The 23,675-nt window shown below is 43.9% G+C and overlaps 1 protein-coding gene across 12 annotated transcripts in view; it reads left to right on the forward strand.

Annotated features, from left to right (window-relative positions):
• The window catches only part of AKAP13 (A-kinase anchoring protein 13), a 239,199-nt gene that overhangs the window by 45,790 nt on the left and 169,734 nt on the right, over positions 1-23,675 (forward strand). For all 12 annotated transcript variants that reach the window (XM_083474938.1, XM_083474931.1, XM_083474932.1 and 9 more), the window contains exon 2: positions 14,003-14,094. The gene's annotated coding sequence lies outside the window, so the exon portion shown is untranslated. The remainder of the gene's footprint in view (positions 1-14,002; positions 14,095-23,675) is intronic.

Below are 23,675 nucleotides of genomic sequence, written 5' to 3' on the forward strand. Positions count from 1 at the left end.
GGATGGCATTCTCTCCAGTTGGTGACCAGGCGAATTCAGAAATGGCTTCCTCCTGTGGACCACCCTGCACGCATTTGTTTGTGTGTTGGACTTACCAGTAATTGTTGGATCTGTTGGCATTACCTACAGCAATGTTAACAAATAGGGAGAACTTGTGGATGTACACACTGGACATCTAACACAGCCTGGCCTCAACCTGAAGGATAGTACCAACATTGCTTAGCTTCAGCGAACAAAGCCCTTCTGAGCATTCCCTCTTCAAAGTTCCAAAACTACCACCTTGGACACAGCGCCATTTTTTTACAGAGCGATTGGTGGAAGCGGAAGCAGATATGCTTTGCTGCGAGAATGAAGAATTTGTTTTGTTCATCACTGGAATAAATATATGGTATTGGCAATGGACTACATTTTGCCAGGCTCCATAACAAACTTGTCTGAAGTGCTGTTTGACGCTTCCATCTAGTGTCTCATCCTGGCTTTCTTATTCATGGGAAGCAATGATAGCAAAGGCCAGCTGCTGAGGAGCCTGCCTGAAAGGTCTATTTCCATTCAAATTCCCTCCTCTCCTTTCGTTGACCTCATCCTTCCATCATCACCCTTCTGTCATCACCTTTTGCCTTTTTTAGCAGCAATTTCCCAGCACAGTTTAGCTAGGAACAAAGCTCACTCTTTCTGCAGCAGTTAATGACTTGCTATAAGGAAGTGGAGCACATTGGTCCATTAGCTGGCTCTCCTGGTTTTTGTTTTGGTTATAGGAATAATCAGCCGTGAGACCTGGGTGCAACCCGCCCCTTGGATTTTAGGTCACATCCCATGCCATGCGTATTAAAAGCGCATGGCTTTCCCCAGAGAATCCCTGGGAGCTGTGGTTTGTTAAGCATGCTGGTAATTGTAGCTCACAGGATTCTTTGGGAGAAGCCTTGTGCTTTTGTGTGGATGTGACCTTTATAAAGGTAAAGGGACCCCTGACCATTAGGTCCAGTAGTGACTGACTCTGGGGTTGCGGCACTCATCTCGCTTTATTGGCCGAGGGAGCCAGTGTACAGCTTCTGGGTCATGTGGCCAGCATGACTAAGCCGCTTCTGGCAAACCAGAGCAGTGCACGGAAACACCATTTACCTTCCTGCCGGAGTGGTACCTATTTATCTACTTGCACTTTGACGTGCTTTCGAACTGCTAGGTTGGCAGGAGCAGGGACCGAGCAATGGGAGCTCACCCCGTCATGGGAATTCGAACCGCCGACCTTCTGATTGGCAAGTCCTAGGCTCTGTGGTTTAACCCGCAGTGCCACCCGCATCCCGTGACCTTTATAAGATTAGACAAATTCATAGATGGAGGATAAAGCTATGTTCTACTTCCACTGTGGAAGGCAATATGCTATTGAAAACCAATTGCTGAGAATCACAGGTGAGGAGAATGATGATGCTTTCAGGTCCTGCTTGTGGGCTTCTCAATAGACGTGGAATCATAGAATTGTTGAGTTAGAAGCAGTGTCAGAAATTCAGATATATAATCCATTCGCCAAATGGCACCTTAAACCTAGGTTACGGCTGCCACAACAGATGTCTAGGCACCTTTTTTCCCCTACAGTGAAGTTTGTTGCTGTTACAGTGGTACCTCAGGTTACAGACGCTTCAGGTTAGACTGCTCTAACCCAGAAATAGTACCTGGGGTTAAGAACTTTGCTTCAGGATGAGAACAGAAATCGTGCTCCGGTGGTGTGGCGGCAGCGGGAGGCCCCATTAGCTAAAGTGGTACCTCAGGTTAAGAACAGTTTCAGGTTAAGAACAGACCTGCAGAACGAATTAAGTTCTTAACCCGAGGTACCACTGTATTATTATTCATTTCATTTCTATACTGCTTTATATATTTTAAAGAACAAATTTCAAAGCAGTTTGCAACACATTAAAACCTCAAATAAAATAATCCAGAATGATTCAAGCTTCAATGAAAATATTTCAGATCCTTCTCTAAGTGACATTCTGCTCTCCCCAGTCTGGCTAACATCTAACCCTGGTTGGAAGGGACCCCATGGAATATCTAGTCCAACAGGGGTTGGCCACTGTGAGAACAGGATGCTGGACAAGATGGCCCTGTGGCCTGATCCAGACAGGCTCTTGTGTTGAATTTCTGACTCTTCTTGCCTGGTGATATCATGCAAATCTGAGCATCAGCTGTGCTTCTCTCTCCAAAATACTCCGTTGGATGTCTTCCAGTGTGGGAGAAGCAAAGTTGCTAGGAGGACAGCTTGGTTGATTGTTTTGCTTCTTTGTGGTAAGAGATGCTGATAGCCGATAGCCGTCTGTACTGTATAGTTAAAGAATACAGCTCTGCTCATTTGAATGTGAAACAACTAAGAGTGTCACTTGACCTCTAACATTGTTTCCCAGCATTTGGCAGGGAGGGATAGGGATTTGGCTTGGTGTGCATTTGAAGGCAAACCTACCAATTCGGCACTTCCTATAACAGTGCGAGAGCTGAAACGGTTAACCTTTGAAATTTTGCACTTCTCTGAATTTTTTCAGTGCAGTTCTTTTAAAAAAAGAAGAGAGAGTTTATAGTGGGGAAAGTGTGCCTAAAAATGCACATGTTTATGAAAATAGTATGCAAATATGCATTGCAGTACAATTTCTTGCAAGCAGTTTTGCCCATGTCCCTGAACATGCTGATGACAGATTTTCATGAGGACTTAAAAAAAAAATATCGCAATCTAATGTGAAAAGGGCAATGAACTGAACTTGAGACTAGAAAAATGAGAACCTGAGAATTAAAAAGTCTGTCCATTCTTTGTTACGAGACAGATCAGCTTTGGGCAGTTTCTTATTAAAAGATTAGTCACATTCCCAGGTGGACAAGTTTACCAATGACTATTAGGATATCTAAATAGAACCTCTGCAAGTGCTTTTCAAAGATATTTGGTTGGCTGTTGTTGGAAGCAGAATATGGACAAGGTAGAGCTTTTTATAATAATAATAATAATAATAATAATAATAATAATAATAATAATAATAATAATAATATTGGAGGTCTTCATATGTTTGGTATATGTTGTCTAAGTCCAAAGTAAAACATGACTGAAAAGTGTCATTTCTGTCAACTCTGTAAGCACCTAAAGTTCTGCCCCTCGTGTAAAACAGAGGCATAAGGACCTGCTGGATCAGGCCAATGCCCCATCTTATATAGCATCCTGTTGTAGCTGTAGTTGACCAGAGTCCTGTGGGAATCCCTCAAGCAGAACCTGAGCACAAGAGCCCTCTCCCATCTTGCAGTTTCTGTTGCTGTTGTTTAGTCCTTTAGTCGTGTCCGACTCTTCGTGACCCCCTGGACCAGAGCACGCCAGGCACTCCTGCCTTCCACTGCCTCCCGCAGTTTGGTCAAACTCATGCTGGTAGCTTCGAGAACACTGTCCAACCATCTCGTCCTCTGTCATCCCCTTCTCCTTGTGTCCTCCATCTTTCCCAACATCAGGGTCTTTTCCAGGGAGTCTTCTCTTCTCATGAGGTGGCCAAAGTATTGGAGCCTCAGCTTCAGGATCTGTCCTTCCAGTGAGCACTCAGGGCTGATTTCCTTCAGAATGGATAGGTTTGATCTTCTTGCAGTCCATGGGACTCTCAAGAGTCTCCTCCAGCACCATAATTCAAAAGCATCAATTCTTCGGCGATCAGCCTTCTGATCAGCTCTCATTTCCATAGCATTTAGAAGCATTACTGCCTCTGACCACAGAGGCAGAGCATAACCATCATAGCTAGTCGGCATTGATGATAGCCTTATCTTCAAGTTAAGGCAACTTAACTCCCCTCCCTCCCCTTTCCTTTTCTTCCTTGTGTGGTCCCCTCTACCCACTGTGGTGGGCTGGTAATTAGCACAGCAGCTGGATTCCATGCAGAACAGCTTCTTTGCAGATGTGATAAACGTTAGGTGTTTGCAAAAGTCCTCCCGCACCCCCCCCCCGCACGCCGCTGCTGTCTTTCGGTCACCTAGGTGCCTCTATGACTCTCATGTTCTCCTCTTGCTTTCCCTTGCTATAAGGGTAGTTATTTATCTCTGACCCTCCCTCCCTCCCTCCTTGGCACCAGACCACAAGATGTCTTTGTAGGAGACAACATGATATAGCGTGGGAATAGGCCCTCATCAGCACCACCGCTTGGCTCTTGATAAAGATGAACCCCACCCCCCACTAACTAACTTATTTAGGCTGTAGTTTTGACAGCTCCCATGCTCTTGTCTAGCGTTCCAACTTTTTTTTGCCACGTTGGCTCTTCCAGTGGTAAGGATCAATGTGCACGGTGGCTTGGAGCATAAATATTTTTTGCAAATAATAAAGGATTGTGATTCTGGGGGTATGCTTTCACACTCCCATCTCACTGCCTCCGTATTGTGGTGTTGTCAAGCAGTTGTTTTACTCATTACTGCATCTTGCAAATCAGACCTTGTTCCTCTTAAACTATGCTTTAACATACCTTTTTTGCAAGCAGGGTCTGGGCATTTATTTAAAGAGGGGACGGAAAGTGTGTGCTTTCAATGCACACACAGCCTGATACCCACAATTATTATTAACTGGGATGGTGAAACGGAAGGCTTGTGTAGGAGGCATTCTCTATTTCATGGCTTCGCTAAAATCCACTAAGTTACAGTTGTGGTGGTTTAAGTGCCTTTTGCAGCAATGGATGCAATTCCTAACATTTTAAGAACCAAACCAATACAGTGGTACCTCGGGTTACATACGCTTCAGGTTATATATGCTTCAGGTTACAGACTCCACTAACCCAGAAATATTACCTCAGGTTAAGAACTTTGCTTCAGGATAAGAACAGAAACCGTGCTCCGGTGGCGCAGCAGCAGCGGGAGGCCCCATTAGCTAAAGTGGTGCTTCAAGTTAAGAAAAGTTTCAGGTTAAGAATGGACCTCCGGAACGAATTAAGTACTTAACCCGAGGTACCACTGTATTGGGCTGCTTGGAATCCTTTCCATACCTTCCTGTGAAACTATCTTGGGTGGTTATTATTTGAAAACTGAAGGGGTTGGACTCCTGAAATAGCCAGTGTCATCCTAGTTAGCAGTTACTGTGCCCAGAATTATTGGTGTTGACCCCCCCCCCCAATTTTTTACTCTGGATTTAGAGTTTCCACAGAAATCTGAAAATGAAAAGCAATCAAACCTAGATTAAATTAGGGGAACATACGAGCTGCATTTCGATGAAGATGAGTTTTGATGAGGATGACATGCGGATGCTGTGGAAAACTTGTATGAACGAGCAGCACCCAGTTTGCCATAACTGCCATGTGGAAGCACCCAAGAGTCCAGGTTCAGTCCCTGGCGTCTCCGGCCATAAAGCATATATAAGGACTTAGATGACCCTTGAGGTGCCTTCCACTGTGGCGTAGTGGTTAAGAGCGGTAGACTCATAATCTGGCAAACCGGGTTCATGTCTCCGCTCTCCTCCACATGCAGCTGCTGGGCGACCTTGGGCCAGTCACACTTCTTTGAAGTCTCTCAGCCCCACTCACCTCACAGAGTGTTTGTTGTGGGGGAGGAAGGGAAAGGAGAATGTTAGCTGCTTTGAGACTCCTGAAGGGGAGTGAAAGGCGGGATATCAAATCCAAACTCTTCTTCTTCCAACTCTGCAATTCTACGATTCTATGATCCTACAAGGTCACTTGGCCATGGTTACCATGTGCATGTGTGTACTCACTAACAAATTGAGCTATTATAATATGCATACACTCAACACACACAATTGGTTCAGCTGAATTTACAAGGGGTTATATGGTTGAGTAGGTGCAGTTTGTGTTATTACTGGAACACTCTTAAATTGGCTGACGTTCTTCTATCATTTAGGAAAAATATATAAGCTGGAATAGGATATGACGAACATTTACAGTGTGGTCGGATATTAACAATGATAGAACCAGCAGTTGGTACATAGAGTACAGTAGTACCTCAGGTTCGTTCTGGAGGTCCGTTCTTAACTTGAAACTGTTCTTAACGTGAGGTACCACTTTAGCTAATGTGGCCTGCCACTGCCCTGCAGCCACACAATTTCTGTTCTCATCCTGAAGCAAAGTTCTTAACCCGAGGTACTATTTCTGGGTTAGCGGAGTCTGTAACCTGAAGCGTCTGTAACCTGAGGTACCACTGTACTAGCAAATAAAGTGCATAACATTTTTTTCGTAGAAGTTAAAAATTAAAGTGCGCACAGTTCCTAGCTGTACTTTTACACTGAGAATACTGAAGGGCAAAGTTTTGTTTGTCATAACTGGGAGATTTCCACAATGGTTTTGTGAATATATGCTTGCAACATGAAAGAATCTCCTCTAGGAATATAAGAACCTGTCCTTGTACCACTGACCCATCTAGCCCAGTCCTGCCAACACAGGCTGGCAGCAGCTCTGCAGGCTGGGGACATTCCCAAATATACCTGGAGACGCTGGGCATTGAACTTGGGACTCTACACTTGCAAAGCATATACTTGACCAAGAAGCTGCAGCTGTTCCTTAGTATTATTTGGTGTACAGCGCTCTACACCCAAATCCTGGTTCTCATAAACAAACCACAGCATAGATTTAGCCAAAAGTACTTGATGTACTCCTCCTTCCCCAAGAGCATTAGTAATCCAGTATGGGCCCACAATGTATTTTTATGCCTATTTATATTTTTTGTGTTATTGACTTTTTTAAAAACACACACACAAAGTGGACTTTGTTGTGTAATTTATTGAGGCTTTGGCTTGGTCTGTGCGTCACAGTACGCTGCTTTAGGGCTACATATACGAGCTGCCCCTGAGTGAAGCAGCTGACTCTCGACCTCCCCCCTTTCCTCTCCTGCAGTTGCTGGAAGGACTTCTGCAGCATATCGTTCCACTTTCCACAAATCTTGGTTTGCAAATTGCAAAGTCGGGGGTTGTGGCTTAAAACAAACCCTTATCAATTTCAAGGCAAGCCAGTTTCAAGCTATGAGTTCCGAAGCTGGCTTATTCAACCCATTTGTTCCTAAGCTAGACGTGCTCTGGCTTGTGAGTAATAAACCGGGATTTGTGGAAAACAGAACAAATCTCTGAAGAAGTCATCCCCTCTTGCTCTTGTGGAAGCATGCAAGTCCGCACTTGGACTCCTTCCAGCTGCATGCATGTAGCACTAGACGATGGTTTAGCATGGGTGAACCTGTCCACTATGGAGAAAAGTAGGATAAAAAAAAACTTTTTTTTAAAAGGAAAAAGAAGTGAACTGAATTAAACCTGAATTTTCCCCGGGGTGGTAGTGTGGTGTGAGCTTGTCCCTTTTTAGGTTTTTTGTTTCAGTCGGAATGTGGATGTTGTGTTGTGGTGTGATGTTATTCCTGTCAGCTTGCTATTTTACATTCCGGCCTTTCAATTGGTTGTAAACCACAGTCGATCCGTTTCATAAAAAATTTGCTTGGAAAATGGCAAAACGATAAAAACGAAACCTTCCTCATTTTTAATGTTGGTTTTTTTTGTTTGTTTTCTTTTTAAACCTCCAGTTGCACCAGGATGACTCTTTTTTATGACTTGGGACTAGGAGTGGAGATTTATAAGCCACTGAACAAATACTCATGTCCCCTCCTAATTAGTTGCTTGTGCCGTTGCCATAGAAACCTTGTTGGAAACAACCGGTAGATAGGCTTGTACAACGAGGGAGTGACGAGATGGGAATGTTGAGTCATGAAGCCGTCGAGGTTTTGGTTGTTATTATTAAAAAGCACATAAATATAACTGCCGAATGGGCACGATATTAGAGAGCTCTTTCTTCATACCCGTTGATGTATAATGCCTTTCTCCATTTAGTTAGGCCTATAGACATGCCTTTAGCTAGGGCTTGACCCTAACCTTGCAACCATCCAAATTTCAGAGGCCCTTCCCCAGTCTTGTAGCAACGCAAAGTTGTAGAAATGCCAGGTTTTGAGGGGAGATGCTTGAGCCACATGCTGTTATGCCTTTTATTTATTCTGCCTGTGTTGCAGATATGGGGAGGGAAGGGGCTGAGGCAAGAGTGTCTGGCTTAAGGGAGAGAAAGTGACCATGTGTCCATTTGGGGCGGAGGCCACCTGTTTTCTGTGGACAAACCCTCTTGTAGTTTTGGGTATTCAGAAGGACAAAGGGTGCCTTTGAACGGAATGGCAGTAGGGGCGAGGAATGCCACAGAGGTGAAGCGAGGGCATTGCTTGGTGGCTTAACTTGCAATTTCCTTGTTAGTTTAAAGTCTAACCCTGCGTATTGTTTTTTTGTATTTTCATTTCCTCTGTTTGAGTCAGGAGTGTGCGGTGGGGAGGTCAGAGGTGGGTCATTTTGAAGACATTCTCCCCCCCCCCCAAGAGAAATGAGCACATGGTGTCTTGGAAGCAAACAAGCCATAGGTTCCTTATGTTCTTCCCCATTAACCACTCCCAAAGCAGCACAGGAGAGGATGAGAAATAGTTGGCATGCGTCAATCAGAAGGAACCCAACTAATTTTACAATGCTTTAAAATGAACTCATTTTAAAGTATATTTAAAGCAACCCCCCAAAAAATAAGAACCATGGGAATTGTAGTTTACTCCTCAGAGCTACAATTCCCAGCACCCTTAACAAACTAGTTTCTGTTATTATTATTATTATTATTATTATTATTATTATTGGGAAATTTGCTTTAGATGTATCATATGTATGCAGCCTTAATAAGTTGAGATTGCAATATGACATCTTTCTGTGTGTGTTTTCTTTTTCATGGAAGAACATTGTCTTTTTCATGGAAGAACATACAACTCTTGGCTTTCTTTGCTTTGAGATTGCTTGCAATGAAAAGAGGGCTTGAAATAAGCTGGGATTTAGCTACCCGGGACTATCCAGTGCAGTGATTTCTTTTTTTTTATCCAAAAGATTGCAGATGTAAGACAGGCGTTAACAATACAGCTTTAATCAGCAGAATTCAAGCCAGCAGTTTGTACAGCATCAGTCTCTTGCTTTTCCTCTGCTTCAACAGCTCCATATGACTAGGGCATGTCCACAAATTACAGCCCTTTAAGAAAGCGTTGACATGGTGCCCCAAATTAAGGGAACGTCTCTAAAATACAAACTACTGTCATCACAAAAATGCTCAGGGTCCTTTCAAGGCTCAGAACACAATAAAAGTGAGTAGCGCCAGTCCTGTACAGTAGATTACAATGGCCAGATCTGTTTAAATCTCATTTAGGAGTTTTGTATTCTGTCCTTTGCCAATGGGCCTCAGCGTGGTTTATATCAACAAAGATATATTTAAGAAATACAACAGAATACAAATAAAATATAATTCCAGCCTTCAGAACAGAATACAAAGGCAGCTTTAAGTTCACAAATTGCATAAAATCCGGCTGCTGAGAGTCTTGGCCTGATCAGCAGATCAGTATGTGATTACATTTGTTTCTTTGGACTGGGGGAGCGGGAATTATGTTAATTTTAAAATGTTTGTTTTCTAAATCTACCCCCTTTTTTAAACCATTGAAACCCTACTTCTGCTCCCCTCTGTCTTTGCTTGCTCCCTTGTCTGTTCACAATTCCTTCTAATTGTACAGGGCATTTACATGAAAACAGGATCCTTGTTGCTTAGGATTTAATCTGCTCCTGCTGCTTATTCTCCATCCCAACTTCCCAAGAGATTGGTTACTTAGGTAGCAGGCCAGCAAAAAGGCCTGTGTTGGGTTGGGGGCAGGAAGCAGCAGCTCCTTTTAAAATTAAACCGAGTCTTTGCTGCTGAGTTGTAAGTGTGTGTGCTTTGGGTCCTCTGTGTGTCCAATCTACCTGCTCCTGGAATAACAGGGAGGAAGAACCTTGGCCTCCTTATCTGGCAGTTGCGTAAGTAAATCCCTCCCCACCTCCAAAAAGTAAACAATTGGAGAGGAATGCTCATAAATCTGCTTCTTAACTGTTCTTTTTAAAAACTCTGGGAGCGTCACATTCCAATTCAGTGTCCGTAGGCTAGTCGTCTCCCCCCCCCTTTTTTTTTTTGGAGACAAGAAGTCTTCAAGCATTGGGTTTCAAACACCAAAGGTTACACATCCTGAAAAGGGGGAGGCATAGAGATATTGCAGGACCACGTTGTTGTGCGGTGGATACTGGAATCTTAATTGGCCACATTCATGCCATACCTTTAAAGCATTATGATGCAACTCTCTTTAAGCATGGCTTCCACCCAAAGAATTATGGGAATTGTTAAGGGGGCTGAGAGTGGTCAGGAGGCTCTCAATTCCCCTTGGAGGGCTGCAGTTCTGAGGGAACCACTCAGAAAATTGTAGCTCATTGAGGGGGGGGTTAGGGGTCCCATAATAATCCTCAACGCTCTTGACAAAACACATCTCCCAGAAATCTTTGAGGGAAGCTCTACAGACGTATTGTGTGGATGTGGCCTTTTAATTGTGTGTTGCAAAAGGATTCCAGCCCTCAGGCTAAGGTGCCATTGCTTTGGTGTTGGGAGTACAGCGGTAGTGCAAGGAGAAAGGGTATGTATCTTGTATGCTGTGTTGATGTTTTCCCATAGCAGGTGTCGGGAACCTACAACATCCTCCCTGGCCATTGGCTATACTTCCTGGGGGCTGATGGGAGTTGTTGTTGAGCAGAAATCGGGAGGGGCAAAGGTTCCCCACTCTTACGCTAGAGAAAGCAATAGTGTGACAGGTGGAGCATTGGTGGACATTTATAATTACAAGGCCCTATGAGGGACCGGATCACCTAAAACAAAGCAAAAGGTTGCTTTTTAGGTGTTTGGTTGAAGTTGAGATGGAGGTTAAGCTTCAGCCTAACACCATGTGTCTTCCAAAGCTAAGAAGCTGCCTGATGCCAAGTCAGATTATTTGTCCGTCTAGGCCAGGCTTCCTCAACCTCGGCCCTCCAGAAGTTTTGAGACTACAGTTCCCATCATCCTTGACCACTGGTCCTGCTAGCTAGGGATCATGAGAGTTTTAGGCCAAAAACATCTGGAGGGTCGTGGTTGAGGAAGCCTGGTCTAGGCCAAACTGTGGCCCTCTGGATAGTGTTGCTGTACTACAAATCCCATCAACCCCAAGCAGCATTAATGGAGATTATGGGAGCTACAGCCTAACAGAATCACTCAATTTAGCCACCCTGCTGTAGGCTGATACTGTCTCCTCTGGCAGAAGCTTTTGGTAGAGGTATTTCCCATCACCTTTTTGTTTGAACTGGAGATGCCAGCGGCTGAATTTTGGACTTTCTCCATGCCAGATGTGAGCTCTGTCCCTCAGCTGGGTTCCCTCCCTCTGTTCCCTTCCTGCCCAACCCCACTTCCTAGTAACTTGAAAGTGTGGCAAAGGTTGGGAGTTGGTGCTTAGATAGATCCTGCACACCAGTAGAATTTTTTCCTCCTCTTGAAGCGATGATAACCTTCTCTGTGTGGCCCCCTGAAGTTGTGTCTCCTGGCACCACTTTAGATAATTTCTCATGAAAAGAGTGACTGATAAATCGTCGTCGTCATCATCATTATTGCTCAGGGCACATTGGGGTCTTCCAGAGGAGCAGCTCTGGAAGTGGCATAGATTGCACTGTGTGGGTAATGACTGCTAAAATCCTTGGAGTCAAAGAGGCAGCTGAATATTATTTCCATTGTGTCAGTGGTTTGCATAGGTATCCTAGCCCTCCTCTTTGTGCACCCATGACTATTAAAGACTGAATAAATTATTTAAAACTCTTAAGAATTGCCAGTTTGCATTGTTTTATACAGGGTTCAAAATTCAGATAATTCAGACATAATTTGATCTGCTTGGCCACAATTATTTTAATCATCGTTAGAATTTGCTTCCTATTGAGAGACATTGCAACAGCTGCTACTTCTGGCTTAGTCAAATTGCTAATCGCTTATAAGCTTTACCTAATAAATCCCCTTTGTGACATGGTAATTTATAAGAGATCACTCATGGTAATAGAGTTGGCGGTTCGAATCCCCACGATGGGGTGAGCTCCCATTGCTCTGCCCCTGCTCCTGCCAACCTAGCAGTTCGAAAGCACGTCAAAGTGCAAGTAGATAAATAGGTACCACTCCGGCGGGAAGGTAAATGGCGTTTCCGTGCGCTGCTCTGGTTCGCCAGAAGCGGCTTAGTCATGCTGGCCCCATGACCTGGAAAAACTGTCTGTGGACAAATGTCGGCTTCCTCGGCCAATAAAGCAAGATGAGCACCGCAACCCCAGAGTCGGTCACGACTGGACCTAATGGTCAGGGGTCCCTTTACCTTTAAAGATGCCCGGGCGTTAGGATGGCTCCTGGCATCTTTACTGTGTGGGGGTGTATGCCTGGGGATCAGTTATACCTTATCTGCACAGTCAGAACGCATTTCAGGAACCAAAAGGTCCTATTGAAAAATACGACTTTTGAGCCATCTGGCTCCAAGATGGCAACGTGGCATTCTGTTGTGGTGACTGCAGCCTTGGTTTAAGCAGCTATTTGGCGCCTATCTTATATCTCTAACACTGGGTGGGGGAAAGAGAAGTTATTGTGGCTGGGAGATATGAAACCGAACCATAGTATCAGGATTTGGCTCTGGGGCTGAGTAGTTCCTTCTGCCTTCTTTTCATTCTTGTGAAATCACCCCATCCCACCTCCTCTGATTCACCTCTACCTTGATTTGATACTACATAGGACTAATTGCTAACATTGCTTTAGAGCAGGCTTCCTCAAACTTGGCCCTCCAGGTGTTTTGAGACTACAGTTCCCATCATCCCTGACCACTGGTCCTGCTAGATAGGGATCATGGGAGTTGTAGGCCAAAAACATCTGGAGGGCCGAGTTTGAGGAAGCCTGCTTTAGAGCATCCCTAAAGCCTAAGTTCATTTTGATTCTGCTCTGAATTCTGAAACCATGAGTCTAGATTCATATTTGCATGGCATTGTTGACATCCATCTGTCTTGAGAGACAGTGGAGTGCGTCTCCAGAGGTGAAGTTAAACCACTGTGTTAGCAATCACTGTAGTGACCTCCCCCAAGTGCAAGGCTGGGCAGTGTGTATGGAGGTCCTCTTCTGCCTTGCTGATGTGGTCCAATGGAAAGCAAGAGCAGTACATTTGGCACCAGTTATGCCAAGTTAAGTCACTTGCAGCTATTGCTGCCCCTTGACCAAGTTCTCATTGTTAGTGGTAAAACCCTGCCTAGATCTGTGCTCACCTGGTTGAAGAGGGCCCTTCCATGTGAAAAGGTTCCTTGCAAATAGAAACCTAGTGTGTCAGGGATTCTGTCATGAGAGGTTTCTATTCGGAGGCAATTTTTTGTGTGTAGAGGACCAGTTCGTGTGCGTCCTTCCTGCAAAATGTGCAACCAGAAGTAGTAAGCTCAGTCAAGGCTGGGATGTTTGTATGCATTTACCAGTTTGGTGAGAATTTCCCCAAGTAATATTTATATCTCTCTTGCAGCGCTTTCCCTTCAAATTTTGATTAGGTCTTAATTTACAGTTAAAGGTGATTAAAATATCTGGGGCAGGTTTTATTGCACGAGAATTACTGTTGGGTAAAGTTGAATGGTGGGTTTGTACCCTTTTCACTTTCAGAACGTTCTTGCGATTGTCCCTTAAAAATTGATACATATTTATGTCACCAAAATGCAGCAGCCACAAATGCCAGTGTTGCCAAACTTCAAGGTTTGCAGAAGTACAAAACACCTTAGAACAACAACAACAACGACTTCCAGGTTATATTTATAAATAGATTAAATCTTTTAAAAAATATTTCTACCTCAACCCTAATAATAATAATAATAATAATAATAATAATAATAATAATATTCCCCCAGGGAATATGAATTAAACAACCCAACTTTTGTTCGTGTGTGTGTGTGTGTGTGTTTAATCTTAATTTTCATTCTGTTTTGTTTTTCTTTCTTCTTATGTGTTAATAAAGTGAACGTTTTGTTTAAATACAAAGATGTTGAATTAATAAAGGATCAATATATATGCCAAACAGTTAAATAGACTAGTCATTGTATTGTTGGTAAGTTCCATGTTTTCTACTTATGCACAATGTTTTCTCTTTTCTCTAGGGCTCTGCCATAATTTATGGTGATCTGCTGTGCCTGATTCTTGGGGTTTGGCAGAAGTTGCTGGAGCTTGCATGCTGCTTCATGCAGTTACAGTAAGTTAAAACACACACACACATAATAATCTATACCTTTTTATGGAGATTTCCAATTGACCTGACACCACAGAATGCTAGACTAGATAGCCTGTTGCCTGATCCAGCAGGTCTCTTACATTCTCAGGTGCTCATGCTGTAATGCATGTAATGAGCTGGGATCCAAAGTTGTGTCCAAGGGAAGGCAAGTCCTGTTCAAAGTAGACCCATTGAGTCAGATTCAACCAAGTTGCTGTGCTAGCGCAACAAGTCCCACTAGTGCAACTGTACATTTCTCCCCCTGCCACTCCCCAAATGCTTGGAAGTATCAGGAAAATCCTCCAGAACAGAATTGGGGGTGGGGAGGGAGAACAAAAAAATAATAAAAAATAAGAGGCTGCTGGATCAGGCCAATGGCCCATCTAGTTCTCACAATGTTGTCACAATGGCCACCCAGATGCCTGGGGAATAAATCTTAAAGCAGGACCCTAGCAGGACTGTGTGGTTTCTAGCAACTGGTGTCCAGAAGCATTACTGCTTCTGTCTGCCTGTGAAAGAAGGGAGGTTGTTTTGTCTGGTGAGCAGAAATGCTTATGCTGATGGAATGATCTCCTTAGTAAGCTTTTTAAAATTTATTGTGACACCGACTTCCACCTAAAGAAATAAAGCAACGTGGCTTAATTTAGGTCCATTCATTTCAATGTGTCTGCTGTAACTTGGATACAGCCCATTGACTTTGACATGCTCAGTGTTGGTTTTTGGCTCTTGAGCAGCAGAACAGCTGGATCACACATTGCTTTGGGAAGCCCCTCCTCCCCGCTGCGTGTCTGAGAAATCTTTTGCTATGTGACATTGGGGGCGGGGGGGGGGGACAACGATTATCAATGCCAAGCCATACCCCTTTGGATGTATGGAAATTGCAGGACTCCATCAGGCCAAGTCTCTTGGAAGCCCACTTCCACCAGAAGAGGGGATGGCCAACAGCTTAGATGGCTTTAAAAGACAGATTCAGTGACTACTAGCCAGGATTGCTTTGCATGGCCCCCAGTGTCGGAGGGAGCGTGCCACTGAATAGCAGTTGCTTGCATTCTGCTTGCAGATTTCCTGTAGGTATCTGGTTTGCCACTGCGAGAATATGATGCAGGACTGAATGGACCATTGGTCAGATCCAGCAGGGCTGCTCTTAAGTACTTAGTCTTCCAGGTGTGGCAAGATAAATCTTGTTTCAATGCACTCAATGTAGCGAATGTTGTGAATTTGCACTTTGAAATACTTGTTACTGCTTTAAACAAAAAACTAAACCCTGCAGTTTTCCAAAAAGCATTTAAACGGAACAGAAGTATGTTCTTGCGTTGGATGTTAGCTCTTGAAATATTTTGCCCCTGGCTGTACCTTATTTCACCCACCGCCAACCACATTGCTGGGCCGGAAGTGGAATTGGTTAGTTGGTTTTCCAGCCTGTCTGACCTCTGCTTATTTCAGCTAAAACCACTTCCTCCCCCCTATTTCTTAAGTGTTGAGTGGGAGGGAATGTTTATAGAGGGAGAACAGTGAGATAAATGCACACATACTCCCATAATCTCATACATATACCTCATTCTCCAAGAGCCCATACTTATGTCTCCAAACAGCACCACTCTCACGCATAAAATCGAGGGACAGTGGTACCTTGGTTTAAGAACAGCTTAGTTTATGAACAACTTGGATTAAGAACGCTGCAAACCTGGAAGTACGTGTTTTGGTTTGTGAACTTTGCCTTTGAAGCAGAACATATTCTGCTTCATGTTGAGTGTGTTCCATTTTAAAATTGAGTCTCCCGCTGCTATGGGAAAGCACACCTTGGTTTAAGAACGGACTTCCAGAACTGATTAAGTAAACCAAGGTACCACTGTACTGAAGTGCAGAACACGTTAGAACAGAAAATCAGAAATGTTGGTGCTCAAGATGGAGAATCCAAATGGTGCCTTTTCTCTCTATGGATATAGTTCTCAGAGTGGTTAAGTAGTCAGTCCCTCTTCGCAGGGAACTCTGGGAACTGTAGCTCTGTGAGGGGAATAGAGTGTCTCTTAACAACTCTCAGCACCCATAACAAACTGCAGTTCCCCAAAATACCATGATATTGTTCTCAGAGTATAGTGCAAACGATCTCTGGTACAGCATTACTGGGGCTTCGCAGTTGGAAAATATCACAACAAACACTTGGTGCGGCTGTATTCTGAACAAGACGGAAGTTGTTTAGTTGTCTTAAGCAACTATTGAGTTGCTGCTTTATTTTCCAATTTGAAAGCTGATAGAACAAGGCTATGTTTGGAAAGGGCCACTGCATAAAAATAGTCACAGAATAGAGTTATCTAGCTTTGGCTTTCAGTTCCGCATACCTTTCTAAAAAGTAGATTGAGTCATCGCGGGCAGGCAATTGTGTATTCTCCATTCAGCTATGTGCATCAATACTTGTGGTAAAACAGTGAGCATTGTGTTACAGATTCTGGACAAGGGAAAGAGGCTTATGACGAGGGTGAGCTCAGTCAGTATTATTAGAGCCAGCTGATAATCCTTTTACACACCCGTTACCGCATCGACAATATTTCTGCTTTATCCGAAACGAGAGTGCAGAAAGGGCGAGAATGGTGAGTGGCAGACAGTTGCTTCCTGGCAGGGTTTCTAAAATGGTGTTTGTGGGAGTGGGGTCTTTTGCAGAGTGGACAGAAGTGGAATGGAGGAGAAGAGCAAGACGCCTGGATCCAAAGAGGAGGAAAGCTGTTGCTGTCCTCCCTTCCCTCAGAGGATGGCCGATAAGATGTCTATTGGCATTATTTACTTCTTGTCCCTGTTTTGTCTGCTTGCAGCACTTCCTTGGATGAGGGAGCTGGAGGCTGCATTTCTAGGAATTTTGAGTGAGGCGTGTTGAAAACTTTGCAACATTTCTTCCTGGAACCACTTTGAGCTATTTGCAGAAAGATTATTTTTAGGCGCAGAGGAAGCTGCCTTTGTACTGACCATTGGTCCATCTTGCTCAGTAGGTTCACAGCAGTTGGCAGCAGATCTCCAGGATTGGGAGATGCCAGGGACCTTCTGAATGCAAAGTGAATCCTCTACCCTCTGAGCTTTAGCTCTTCTCTTTAAAGTTCTCGTTCTCTCACCCCACCCTCCAGTTGTTGTTGTTTTTAAAACTGATTTGCTTAGGAATTCCTATCTGCTTCTGTACCAGTCTTGCAATTCTGGAGGTGCTGTTCCTGTTAGTTGTGATGAGGCAGCAACCAATCACTGTGGCTATTAATTACTTGAGTGGACAAATGCTATCATGCAGTATAAAGCAGTTTCCTATATTCACATGTTCCTAAGAAGTATCTAATAGCAGGTTGAAGAGGATGGACATTTAAGCTGTGAAAGCGAGCTTCTCGGGAAGTTGATGATGAAATTGAGGCGGTTAGCCCTATTAAGAACATCTTAGTAAGCTTAACTGAGTTGGTTTTAAATATAAATTAAATATGCCTATAGTTGCATATGCATTGTCAGGGAACTGACATCGGAGTTAGAGGCGGAGGGAAGGCTCTCAAATGATGCTGGAGAAGGGCCCAGCAGGGAGAGAGGCAGCTCCGCAGATGAGGAAGCAAATCAGCGCAACACCAGGGATATAGAGGGGCTGATGGGGGAATCGGCGAGAGGGCTCCAGGACTCTTCACCGGACACCAGCGGGGAGAGCACGGGTCCTCCGCTTCCCATGCCCACCCTGCGCAGAAGACTTCTGCGCAGAGAGAGTAGGAGGAGACTGGGTGTCAAACAACTTTTATGTTGGAAAAGATTTAAGAAACACCCACTGACGGATTCTGCTAGCGACTGAGGCAGCCACGAATTGAAGGGCTGTCCAGACAGAAAGGTTTAACAAGGCAACATAACCAGGAGAGGCGGCAACTTACGCACGAGCAACCCCATACCCATTACATGCATAAAAAGCAATTTGCATAAGGAAAAATACTTCTGTTTTTAGCTATGTTACTGCCACTGCCATCTTAGAAGAGGCATTCTGCCCTGCCTGTCCGTGAGAGGGGGTTACCTTTTGTAAAAGTGCACATTCTACCTATGTGTTTTTTATGTTAAGATTTGTTTGATACAAGTCATTTTTAAAGCCACCTTCCTGATTTTAATTAGTCAACCCAATTGTTGCAGCCCTAGTTGGGACCTTGCACAGAGGAGATGAATAGGGTTGCGAAATCATAGCAGCGATGCTGTATGGGTGCATGAAGTGTCACTGTTGGGCAAAACGGAGCTAAGGAATTGCAGGAGAGGGCTTGTGCATGCACAGTTATGTGTGCTCACTAAGATGTGCAGAGCATCACTGAGAAGAGAGGTAGGCTAGAGTGTTGGGGAATCCAATGTGGTGTAGTGGTTAAGAGCGGTACGGTAGACTCGTAATCTGGTGAACTGGGTTCGCGTCTCCGCTCCTCCACATGCAGCTGCTGGGTGACCTTGGGCTAGTCACACTTCTTTGAAGTCTCTCAGCCCCACTCACCTCACAGAGTGTTTGTTGTGGGGGAGGAAGGGAAAGGAGAATGTTAGCCGCTTTGAGACTCCTTCAGGTAGTGATAAAGCGGGATATCTAATCCAAACTCCTCCTCCTCCTCCTCTTCTTCTTCTTCTTCTTCTTCTTCTTCTTCTTCTTCTTCTTCTTCACTTGTCTTTTCTAAGTACTGTATAATCCAGTTTCAGCCCAGACCAGCTCCTGTTGTATCTGCTGCCTGGCTACATTCTGGGTGGTATAGTGCAATTCCCTTTGTGGGAGACAGGATACTGCTGGGGAACATACCCTGGTGCTCTGTGAGTGTTTCACGGAGCACATCTTAAGAGTTGACGGCTCTCATCAGGAAGCCAGAAACTCAGGTTGCAATTTAAACACGGAAGAGATCAGTTTGTGGAGCTCCTCTCGAAACAGTTCTAAAGAAGGCACAGGCGTGCCTTGCTTTTAACTTTAGTGCAGCCTTTTTGTAAAAACATTGTCTGCTTTAAAAAGCAGCCTTATTTATTTTCCTTCATGTCTGTATTTTGCTAATGACGTTGGCCTGTTTTGGGTGTCTTGTACCCTGATGACTTGCTGAGTCTTCCACCAGCAGGTCTGAGCTTGAGCTCCTTAATCGAGAGGTCTGGAGGGTGGCAGCACGAGAACAGGCCTTCTCTGCAGTGGCTCCCCGTCTGTGGAATGCTCTCCCCAGGAATATTCGCCTGGCACCTTCATTATAAACCTTTAGTCGCCAGTCAAAAACATTCCTTTTTAACCAGGCCTTTGGTTGACCTGATCAATATCCCATACCCTTTTAAAATGTGGCTCTTTTTGCAGGGGGGGCATTATTGAGTTATTGCTTTTATTTTAATTTTATATGCTGTGACCTTTTTATGTGAACTGCTTCTGAGACGTCCTGATATAGGGCAGTATATAAATTAAATAAATCAGCAGCAGCAGCAGCATTCTTCTCCAGTGTCTCATCTGTTCCCAGGGATTTTGAAAGTATCGCACTTTTCTGTGAAGGGTGCCCAACGAGCCAATGGAAGTTACTAGAGGCTGATGTCTTCAAAACAACAACAGCATTCAGTATTATCCAACACTGCAGCTCCACTGGCACAACACACCTTTTTGTGCACATCAAAACTTCCCCTTCCTTTCCTTTCCTCTCCAGGTGGGGGACCCTCTGGAGCAGATTTGGGGGTAGGGGTGGCATACATACATACATACATACATACATACATACATACGTGCATGATGTTATTCATATGCCACCTTTCCATAGTTAAAACCATGCTCAAGGTGGCTTACAAGCTGAAAAAAACAACATAATTACAAACATAACAAAAGCAGTAATTATCAGTAAAACATCCAAAAAGACACAACCAAATTAAACAATTTCTACTATGTTTTTATATATGCTGAAGGCTGCCCATAGTGACTGGGGCAATCCGGTCAGATGGCCGGGTTACAAATGGTGTTCTTGTTGTATTTTATTTTTATTATTAAATCACAAAAAGGTATAAAATAAAGATACAAAAATAATATCGAAACCAGCAACAGCAACAACACTCCCTGCGCCAACAGAAACCCCTAAATAGCACTCCAACCCCAAAGTATGTTCAGCAGTCTCAGCTTTTGTAACTAGCGTCAGTCAGGGCCCTCCCCTCTCAGGCCAGATGGAAAAAGACCTGCAAGGCAGGGAGCAGGTCTTCCCCGTCTCAATGCTGATGACAAGACATGGGGTGAGGAGTAGAAATTGGAAGTCCTATTGTGCAAGTGCAATCCTGCTTCTCCAGCATTGTTATACAACCCTTTAAACAACTCAGCTGAACTATTAGCTTGATCCGGTAGTATAAAGTTGCCCGTTTTTAATCAATAACAATTAATGAAATAATAATAAAAGTTGCCTGATAGAAATCATCCAAAGTGTAGCAATCAGTAGAAGTTTTCCTAATGGGGTGTGTTGCTCCCTTGAAACTGTTCTGTAAAGCAGGGAGGCCTTCCAGATGATGTTGGACTACAACTCCCATCAGGCTTTGCTATTGGCTGCACTGGCTGGGGCCGATGGGAGATGAAGCTCAGCAACATCTGGAGGTTCCCCACCCATGTCATAGAGGGTGCAGGGCCTGCTATGTGGTTCACACGACTTTGTCCCGAGCGCATCACCTCTGTTCCTTTGCCCTTTCCCCAGCATCTGCTGTCTCCCTCTGCCTAATGGTAGGACTGACCCTGATAGTTGGACATGTCTCTGTGATGTGCAGGGCGACAGCCAAGCGAGCTGGACCTCAGCATTGCTCTTTGTTGATCTTAGGGCATGCCCTGGGATGTGCCCGACACTCCCCAGCAGTGTAATATCAGCCATGCTATTGTCGTGGGACATTTGTCTGCCCTTACTGATTGTTCTTTTAGTAGATAGGTAGCCGTGTTGGTCTGCCATAGTCAAAATAAAAAAATTCCTTCCAATAGCACCTTGAAGACCAACTAAGTTAGTTCTTGGTATGAGCTTTCGTGTGCATGCACACTTCTTCAGATACACATCTGTGTATCTGAAGAAGTGTGCATGCACACGAAAGCTCATACCAAGAACTAACTTAGTTGGTCTTCAAGGTGCTATTGGAAGGAATTTTTTTATTTTGATTGTTCTTTTGTGAGCCTAGCAGGAGAGCTTGAAAGACACTGTTGTAGGGAAATCAACTCCCCACAACCGCCTCCTCCCACCCCAAGACTCCTCCTGAGCAGGAGAACCAAAAAAAGCCCAAACCCTTTCATACTGTGAGCAGCCACTGACAGTGATCATCTTCCCTTGAGGCTCTGTAAACATCCTTGTTAAACGTCAAGGATGCAACACAATTGTTCCTTTGTTTAGACTTTAAGCTTGCATCTCTCACCTCTTTTCTCCCACCACCCATCTGTGGTCTCTTCCTCTACTTCCCCCCTTCCTTTCAATTTTTTTTTTTTTTTGCTGCTTTGAATAGCTCACTTATAAGCAAGTTCCACTTTTGTCTCTGTAACTGTTTTGCCCCAGTGAGCTTCCCTTGCATAACTTCCTTTGGACTACTCCAAACGTAGTCCTTTCTCCTAGACATCGTGTTGTCATCCCTTGTCATGTGGCCAAGTCATTTGTAGCCAATAGCCCTGGTTGTAAGAAAGTTCTACGTGTGATTACATAATGAATTCTGTACCCAGGAAATCCAGATTTTGCACAAAGAAAAGCTAAGTTCTGTGCTCTGTGGGGATGGGGGAGAAATTTGATTCAGTTCGCCTCTAAAGATGAATCTGTCAAATCCGCACTTTCTCAAGCAATATGAGAACCAAAACACAGCCGTCCTTCAAAATTGTGCTTGTTTGAATTTCGCAGTTCTCCAACCAACCATTGTTTACAAAAACACATATATTAGATAAAAGTATACCTACAGATGAATATATTAATGAAAATAAGATACAACAACTCACTGTCTAAAGAAAAATTGCTTGCAGAAATACGTACATTAGTCAGAACTGCATAGAAAAATGATGAGGAGAAATTTGCACTAAAGCACTGGTAAGTTTTCATGAGGATTTTATAAACCACAATTTCTTGTAGAAATTTGGAGAACTAAGTTTAAGATTGGAAAAAGTGATTAACCGAGAGAACAAAAACTGACAGATCTTGCTATCCTTAGCGCTCACTATAAATTTAGGAAAATTGAGCATTTAAAAAAATGTTTTTTTGCTTTTCTTCAGTTTTTGCACCCAGAAAATCTGGGTTTTCTGTTACTGGGGAAAGGGAAGAAACTATTCAGAGCACTGAATCCCTGCCCCAAGATTTCCCCAATGGAAATCTTAACTCGGCTGCTTGGGTTCTTAGAATCTGGTAAGTGTCGCTCAGAAACTTTCAAGTAAATATTTGCAGCCCCAAGGTCTAGATACTTGATTTCACATAAAATGATAGGCGATGTTCCGAAGCTGAATTCTGAATACAGTTTCATATTCTTTTCTCTTATGGAATTCCAGCAAATATCCAGCCCTGGGCACAGCTGTGTTTTACTATGTGCAAACCACAGCCCCTGTGTATGATGTTCTGCCACCCATCCCAGTTCTCTTCATATGCAGACTGGTTCTTAAAACTTGTGCAACCTTGCCACTGGTTTGGTGTTGTTTGCTCCCTCTTATTTGACCTCAGCACCCCTAGATGACCTGTTACATGCTGATTGGGTAAAAGTCTAGTGTATCTGCATACAGTACTCAATGTAATTCTTTTGATATCGGCCACTTGGCATGTCTGCTAAAACACGGAGATCAGCAGTGTGTCCTGTTTCTCTTCACTGGAGATTTTGTCCATTAAACGAGTTTAAACAATACTCTTGACTTACGTTGTGTGTTGTTGTTTTTTTAATTTAAAGAAACAGGTTATTTATTTATTTTGCAACATATGGGTTTAATGCCTCAGTTGGGAAAGTTTGTTTCTTGCTGAGATTAGAGGAGTAGATCTGAAGCTGGATCTAGGCACCAGGCTCTTTGCTGTATATTTGGATTTGAGCTTCATGTGAAACACCGAAACGTAAGATCTGGAGGGCACCAGGTTGGGAATGACTGGCCTACACTGATTTGGCAGCAGATCTTCACGGTTTCAGGTAGGGTTCTCTCGGCGCCCTCCCTGGGAGATGTTGGGGATTGAATCTGAGACCTTCTGCAGATTCTCTGCACTAAGCTGCAGGTTTTCCCTGTGCCACAAAGAATCAGGGATGAATGGGTCAGACTCCTCTTGGACAGAGCTATAATAATGCCTGAGAATGGCTTAATTCACATTAACCATGAACATACACAATCAGACACAACAGGCTCCCTCTTCTGTGATGTTGGTACACTTCAATGGGTAGCATGTACTCAGCCAGGGCTGAGAGTTTGTAGTGATTCTGCAGGAGCACTGAATAATGTAGAATGTGGTGTTTGTGTCACGGCTTCAGCTTTCTTGGGTTTCATCTCAAAGGGGAAAAAAAGAGCAATGTTTTTAGTACCCCTGCATTGTGATAAGATGCAGCATGAGCAATGCTTATTAAAACCAGAGGTACTAGAAATATGATTTGAAATTAGGCCTCAAGAGGTTTGTCACCTGCTGCCCTGC

Source organism: Podarcis liolepis (genome assembly GCF_965112155.1).
Source record: "Podarcis liolepis genome assembly, chromosome: 14".
NCBI lineage: Eukaryota > Metazoa > Chordata > Lepidosauria > Squamata > Lacertidae > Podarcis > Podarcis liolepis.